We start from the raw sequence: 7,904 nt of genomic DNA, 5'->3' as shown, positions 1-7,904 counted from the left end.
CATTCACTTAAAGTATCCAAAGTGCACAATACTCCGCTGTACTCCGTTCAGTTGTTTACACCGAGTATCTCCAATATAGCCGCGCATCCGGGTTACTGCCCAGAACGTGACGTTGGTGAAAACCCTCAAATAGGATATCCAAAGTCTAAGACGATGTCTAGTCTCATATCACGATATTGATATAATATCGGTATATTGCCCAGCTCTATTATATTGTATACTTTGACCAAGTGGAGCAGATTACTCGGCCTAGTACTAAAAATGACGGCAACATGAAATAACCTCATGGCAGCGCAACTGCATACAGAGCGACGTCAGTGCAGAAATATCAGCCAAATACAGGTAGAACCACAGGACTGACAACCGCCAAACAGAGACAGGCCAGAAACTAGAGAAAGAAAGACAGGAAGAGAACCACAGCAACAGACAAGCAGGACTTGGCACAGTCAGCAAAACCACGCCACACTGTGACAGCAGCCAGACAGAGAAGTGTAAGAACTGAAGCCACACAGCTTCTGAGTCACTCTTTTTGTTCTGAAACAAAGGGCAGTGTGCAATTTGACTATGGCACCTAACACAAACAACCAACACAACTTACTCGCCTTGTGTTCACCCAGGGAGACCTCTACCAAAATAGCACATGTATTTTCTTCATCCTTTTAGAAGTGGAAACTCTAAAAACGGTCAGTCTGCGAAGAAAAACACATTTTTATATGTTGTTCCGCAACAATAATGTTGGCTAAAATATTATAAGCCACAGCTATAGGAGCATAACTATTTTTTGCTTGCTATTCTTTGTGATAAATGGTGTGTAGGTTTGATAGGAAAAACATAGTATGTTCCAGCTAATCACAGGGTTGGTGTCATGGACCTTCTACGCTGAGAGAAAGCAGAGAACACTAGTATTACAAACAGTGGTAAGTTACTCTAATATGCATGCCATCATCTGTGGCAGCTAGCCTATGTTAGGCACAGGCTGTAATATTACAGCCACCGACATCTACACTAGTCCCTAATTAGAAAGGATTCCCTTCTTTTTTTCCCTAGCCAGCTAAATCCACACCGCTAGAATCAAAATACTGACACGTTAACAACAGGAAGAGCAGGCAGAGAAGAAAAAAAAAAGATCCTCTGAGACTGAAAACATCATGAACCAAACCCCAAACATGGTGACTTTCTGGAGAAAATCTACTAGCACACATCTTATAACTGCTAGAAAAGTCTGGGTTTTTCACAAAATGTCTTGGTTCTTTTTCCTTATTGGAGCCTCAGCACCTAAATGGGGTTTTTACAGTAGCTGCAGCCGAGCTGGCGTGCACAAATGGGACATCATGAGAGCACCAGAACTGTGTATTCACTCGTGTGGTGGTCGTGACACTAGTTGCAGTCTTCTCCTGAACAGAGTTGGCGCTAATGAACAAAGGCTACCAACTTTTCTATTTCTACAGACTAAAAGAAGAAAAAGGTAAAAAAAACGGCAGAACTGGCAGCAGCATTGCTGTCAATGCTTCGATTTGATTCAATGACCCACTTTGTCAGATCAAGCCTTTCATTCACCAGGAAAAGGACTCATCTCTTAACCCAGTTAGTTTACAGGCTTGCAGTCACTCTGAGAGTCATGGCATCCGGTTACCCTTGAGCTCTTTCAGGCTTGCTGTTTCCGCTTTGCCGCACCCTGCTGAAAAAAATAGAGTGGTGAGAGAGTACTCTGGAAATCCTGGCGCGCTGGCGAGATCTACGCCAATCTAACGTCACATTGGCGCACGCTTGGATGTGTCGACTGTAAAACGACTATTAGAAGCCAAACATCAGAGACTACAAAGTTGAGGCGGTCTTTTCACCGCAGACCCGCTGCTTGTTTTTGGCACATACCGCCAAAGCCTAAAACGCACTACTTCAAAATGAATGGATTCTTGCGCTTCTGCGCAGACCGTTGGACGGCCAACGCAGGCTGTCTAACGCAGCGCTGTGGAGATAGGTCTGGCAAGCGAGGCTAGTGTGAACTGACATACATAGAGCGGTCTTCTGGTGACCGGATCACTCAGAAAAAATATTAAAATGAAGTGAAAACAGCGCCTAGGTAAGCCGCCGTTTTAGACATGCATTATTTGCATATGTGCCATCAGTAAAAGGTCTACTCATTTAATTTTGAATAATTAAAAATGAAATGACATGTTTGTGTTCATTCCAATAAAATTCCAGTTTTACTGGAAGAAACAGAAGTTTAAATCGATTTTGGCCACCAGAAAGGCAACGCTGCTGATCACGCTAATCTAAGATCCCGAATTAGACGAAAGGCTGCGTTACCAGGGGAGTATATACAGCCAACATCTTACACGCGCATCACAAAAGCAGAAGCCCATCCCCTGCTTTGAGACCACGGATGTAAAAGTGCATCCCCTGGACAGGACATTAGTGGGTTGTGGTGGGCCTCTGTCTTCAAACCCCCATAAGCTTCTTTCCAGACATCACTATGCCCTAGTCTTCATACAAATGATGTTTCCCCTTGTCTAAATGAAAGAAACTAATTCTCTATGGATTCTTCAAAAGACAAATGTGAATTACAGTAGGCAGTTCTGCACCACTGCTGTTTGCACTCTGTCACGCACTGTTGTTACCATTTGAAAAGCAGCATGCTTTTTCCATTTGGATATAAGAAATAGGGTCAGCTGACAATTTTTCCTGTTTGTTTTGCGAGATGAACGCTCGCTTACTGAGGGGGCAATAAAAAAAAAAAAAAGACTCCACACTGAGAAGTGAACAGACTTTTCTGGAGTCCTGCAGGATGCACATTCCTGGCCTGGAAATGATTAAAGGGAAATTAGAAGGTGGTGGGTTTGTTGCAGTTGCCTGAAGTGAACAGTGTTTGCAGGTCTATTATGAGTTTGAACCAATTATTAAGCAAACATAGTCAACTTTTCTCACGTTATATTTAATGTGACAGGATGGCGCAGTAGCTCAGTAGAATATTGTTTAATATAAAAAGCAAAGAAATGGCAATTCAGTCAGATTATTTGTTCATGTTTCTGTAGCTGGAGCTGACCTTTCACCTCCCAGCAAAGAGGAAGAAAAGAGAACATAAGACCTTCGCCCGTAGTCATGATTTTTAAGCTGACTCCGGACTCAACCTGCTGATTCAATACAGGAAAGGCCATCTGATTCAACAGCAGCACATCTCAGACCCCAACTTCCGCCTCTGATGGCGAGAGAACAAACGCTTTCCTCCCATGGTGTCAATGCTCCAAAACCCAAACAGTGTGAAGCATTGTGTGACCTTTAAACCAGACAAGACTCATATACTGCAGCACTGAAGTGGATTTCCTATTTTTATGCAACAGACATCGTGTCACCACAGATCTTTTTTTTTTTTTAATTCTTCTGGGAATCACAGCTCACAGGCTTGATTTTCCAACATCACCTCCCCAGTTAAATCATCTCTGCGACTGAGGTGGTCTCAAAGAGATTACAGACCTGCATTTACCACTGTTTATGGCATTTACAGAGATTGTTTGAGTCACTGACGTCAACACCACCGTACAAAAACCTGTACATGGGCATGTAGTAAATCTTTGAACAGTAAAGTAAAAGAAAAAAGGAAAATAATAATATCAAACAATATTGCTTTTATAAGTCACGTTCACACAGTGTACAAAAAGAAACGAACTGTTTGGCTTCTTCACTTCGATTTTAAATTTCGACTCAGTATTTAACCAACCGCAAGGGGCCGCGGAGGGATTTCAAATCTCTGATGTTTCCACTCAGCCTATCAAACGGCCATTATGCTAACGGTTACAACAGAAGTCACGTTTATTGTTTCACATGGCCACTTCCATTATAAAAGACTTACTCACCTGTGTCTACAGCTCTTTTTGGAAAAGGGTGTATTTATTTTCGTGTGTCGAAGCGTGTATTATTAGCTAGCTAGATTACTAGACAGATAGCTACAGGAAAGCGTTGGTCAACGAGTCCACTTTCACAGAAACTTTCAATGTTGGCGCGGTTGATACCATGAAGGAACTCCAACCACAGTGTAAGAAATAGCTGGCCTTGTTATGTACGTATATGAAACGCAGCACAACATATCAACGCATGAATAGATCAATGTGTTGCAGTAACAGTCGATTCAATGATTGTGAAATGCTGAATTCATTTCACGTTATAGTTTATTTAGGATACAGAGTTATCGCACCCCTAGAATGATGCCACTTTGGTATGGTCGGGTTCACCCTCATTGGTCAGCCTGGGCCATTTACAGTTTTGGAGGACGCTCCGTGGCCGGTACCTTGGTAACCGCTTCTTCTCGCGAGAGTAAGAGCATGAACCGTCATACAAAACAACTGGACTTTGAGACACGTTTTCATGTCTCAGCATGTTGTTTCTAATTGTTTCTAATCTTGAAATAAAATTATTTGATCACAAAAAAAATGACTAGACTTCCTAATATCACCAAATTGTACAGTTGTTATTCTAATTAAATGGCACATTCAAAGGAAATTGTATCTGTTAGTTTTTTTGAATCAACGTGATATTTTTAGTTTGAAACAACAACAACAAAAGTGTCTTTTGTTGGACTTGAATGAAAATAAATATATTAGTAAAAAACTAAAACAGGGATTGTCTCATCACAGCACAAAGCATTCTGAAATAGTCAATGAACTGAAGTTTGTGAGTGTGAATCCTATAATATACCAATAGTGAGCCAACCTGAGTTATTATAGGATTACTACAGGCCTTCTAATGACTGAAAAAACTGCAGGAATAAAACATTCCACAGCCTGTAATAAAACCAAACCTTTAGAGCTGAATGATGCAGGAAGGTTGCAGCTCTAGATAGATAGATAGATAGATTATACTTTATTCATCCCACGACGGGGAAATTCTGTCGTGCAGTTATTCCAAAATGATCTGCCTCCTTCATGTTCTTCTTCTCAAAGCGCGGGGGCCAGCAGAGGGGCTTGGGTTCAGCTAAAGACAAAACAGGCTGGGGAGGGTGAGCTAATGTTATGGCAACAACCTGCTTTAATTAACCAATTCAGAATGACCTCAGCTCTAAGGAAAGAGGAGTACATTTCCCCCCTCTTTCTCCGTGTGCGTGCAGAGGAGGATGCAACACTTTCCACACTGTTCCCACGAGGACAACCATTGTTTTCTTCCTCACAGAACCCCGAGTGTTATTCCTCCGTGAGCCTCCCTTTGAATAAAACGAGAGGCTAAATTTCTGGAGAAGTGTCGATAAGAGTGAGACTGATGCAACGAGTAGCCCATGCTTGCCACACATCAAAGAGCAGCCAGCATGCGTGTGAAGCGATCATAGCACAGTTTTAAAACTGCAGGTGTTTGGTGATGAGGAATGTTTAGTTTAAATGGTTTTAACGGTTTTAATGTGGGCATGCAAGAGACAGGATTTTGTTTACTTTATGTAAAAAAATGTTAAAATGTCTGACCTGTAAACTATTCTGTAGTGCCATGCTCACATCTAACCACTTATCTTGAGGAAACAAGTACGTATATATGGCTGGAAAGAAAGAGGGGACGAGACAGGGACAGACTAGTTGATAGGCAGTATCAGCAGTATAGTGTCATTTTTTTTTCATGGAACCCACTACACTTGTTAGGATGGAAAAAACATTACACCAAGCTTCTTTCAAATATCTGGCAAACACAACTTGTCGTTACACACCTTGGAAAATATCCTCGGAATCTCTTGTTTATTTGTACTCTGAGTTTGGCCCACATCAGTCCACCAAACATCACTTATTTCAATCAAACTGCTAGTTTTAGAGTGGGTCTGCCCCCCTTGATGTGTTCGGTAAAGCCTTGAAACAAAATGAGCCCTCTCATTTGGTTTCAGTGGGGCCACTGTGTTGGCACAATGGGGATTCTGACGCAACAGGATCTGGCGAATAAAACGCAACGTCGTCAGCCAAAAAACTTGGCTTGAACCTGTTTAAATGTAGTGCAAGGTCATCCACTACAAAACACTGTGCAGTGTTTTGGTTTCTAAACAGCCTTTCAATTCATGGGTGTATACCTCAAACCAATACATAAAAAAAGAACAATACAATGAGTAATACATCTGTGATTTTGTAGACTTTTTTGTAGACAGGAACTAAGAAAACCGTCCTCCGTGGAAGGATTTTACAACGCTGCAAAGTAATCACGGTGGCAATCATGTTATTTATCTGCAACGATCTCAAAGTTAACAGAGTGGTATGTAAGGAATGTGTGCCTGCCCGTATTGCATAGCGTTGCATCAAACTTTCATCCGGGTCCAACTTTTTTTAGCAGGAGCCCACTGTGTTGCCAAACCCACTGCACCAACCTAGCGGTTCTGATCAAATGACTAGGGCCCCATCAGAAGGAGAGCTTTTTGCAGGTTGCAAAACTCAAAGCGTACCCATGAGAGAATAGTCATTCCTATTCAAATCAACATGGCAGGATGATCAGGGCGCCAGCCATTGGTATGTGTACCATTGCAAAGAACCGTGACTGTTGCAGCAAGCTAACTCCCACATAAACCTCCGTAAAAACTGACTGTTGGACAAACGGACAAACTGAGGGTAGGTTTTGCAACAAAAAAGCAGTGGAGTAGTACGAAGAATGGGAAGATGACTTTTGTGCACTATGGCTGCTGGCTAGCTGCTAGACATAAATTGAGGATTACTGGATTTATTTAACATTAGACAGACAAAAGGAAAACGCCGGTTTTGTGTGGACAATAGGCCAAAACAGAGTTCTTCAACTAAGGAGTGTGTCACACTGATGTGTGTTGTCACCATAACAACTAACAACAATCACCATTTTCTCTTGAACATCCCAGGTTTGAATGCAGGGCAGGGTAAAGCAAATGTGACTGTACCAACCTCACCCCCCAGCCCTCTGATGAGGGTCTGAGGTAGTTGACCTTTGCCCTGCTGTCACCCTCCAGAGGCAAAAATGTTGTCAACCTGTCACACACACACACACACACACACACACACACACACACACACACACACACAACACACCCCCACACACACACACACACACACACACACACACACACACACACACACACACACACACACCGTTATAAATGATTCTAAAAGTTTTTTTAATTGTCCATAATAAATGAAGATACCAATCTATCGGTCGGGCTCCAGTATGTATGTAATTTATTTATTTCCAGACAGGGACAGCGCACAATAAAACTTTAATTTTGTACATCAAGAGAATATGCGTTGTGCCAGGTTCTAGCAGATTGCTATTTTCCGCCTGTAGTCTCCAGTAAATACCAGTTATAAAAAGAAGTGAAATAAATACAAGTAGGTAAAGTTGTTGGTGTTTTATACGGAAATATTGTTTGTGATGCTAAAACAGAAGCCTTGGAAATGAAATCTTCATCTTTCTGAAGCTGCATCAGTAGACGGAGTGTCTTGAAATGAGACACGACAAAGAGAGTTTTGACTCTACTTGACTGCGTGATTGTGTCTTTATTTATAAGTTCTAACTTGAGTTGAGCTGTGAGGGTTGGCAGATCTCATCTTCATGTACATATCCGTCTTATCTCTTTTATCTGCTACCTGAGGCAACAAAACACCCCCTGAACACCCACACCTTAAAAACACCAACTCTCAAGTTTTAAAAGTATTCATGAACACAGAGCTCGGAGCACTTTGCTTATCAATTACTGTTCAGCTTCTTGAGCTTTTGCCTAAAAGCTCGTAATTAAATTCATAAACATTGCTGCTTTCCTTCTTATGTAACGTAAAAAATATGTCCCCCACCGAGTAACATTTTCCACAGCCAGCCTCACATTCGATAAAGAGCCAGTTAAACAGCAGGCTGGCTGCTGTTTACAGCCCCACCTGCGCTGCGTTGATTGTCCTTTCAATGACTTCCAGTTAAGGAGGAGGAAGCTCATG

At 41.9% G+C, this 7,904-nt stretch overlaps 1 long non-coding RNA gene across 1 annotated transcript in view; it reads right to left on the bottom strand.

Moving 5' to 3' along the window:
• The window catches only part of LOC116692617 (uncharacterized), a 27,306-nt gene extending 21,188 nt beyond the window's left edge, over positions 1 to 6,118 (bottom strand). Inside the window, exon 1 of the long non-coding RNA XR_004332737.1 lies at positions 6,105 to 6,118. This is a non-coding gene — a long non-coding RNA (uncharacterized LOC116692617). The remainder of the gene's footprint in view (positions 1 to 6,104) is intronic.
• Between the last annotated feature and the right edge of the window lie 1,786 nt (positions 6,119 to 7,904).

Source organism: Etheostoma spectabile, chromosome 7 (genome assembly GCF_008692095.1).
Source record: "Etheostoma spectabile isolate EspeVRDwgs_2016 chromosome 7, UIUC_Espe_1.0, whole genome shotgun sequence".
NCBI classification, from domain to species: domain Eukaryota; kingdom Metazoa; phylum Chordata; class Actinopteri; order Perciformes; family Percidae; genus Etheostoma; species Etheostoma spectabile.
The sequence above is the reverse complement of the archived record's forward strand: the minus strand, read 5'-3'. Positions and strand labels throughout refer to the sequence as shown.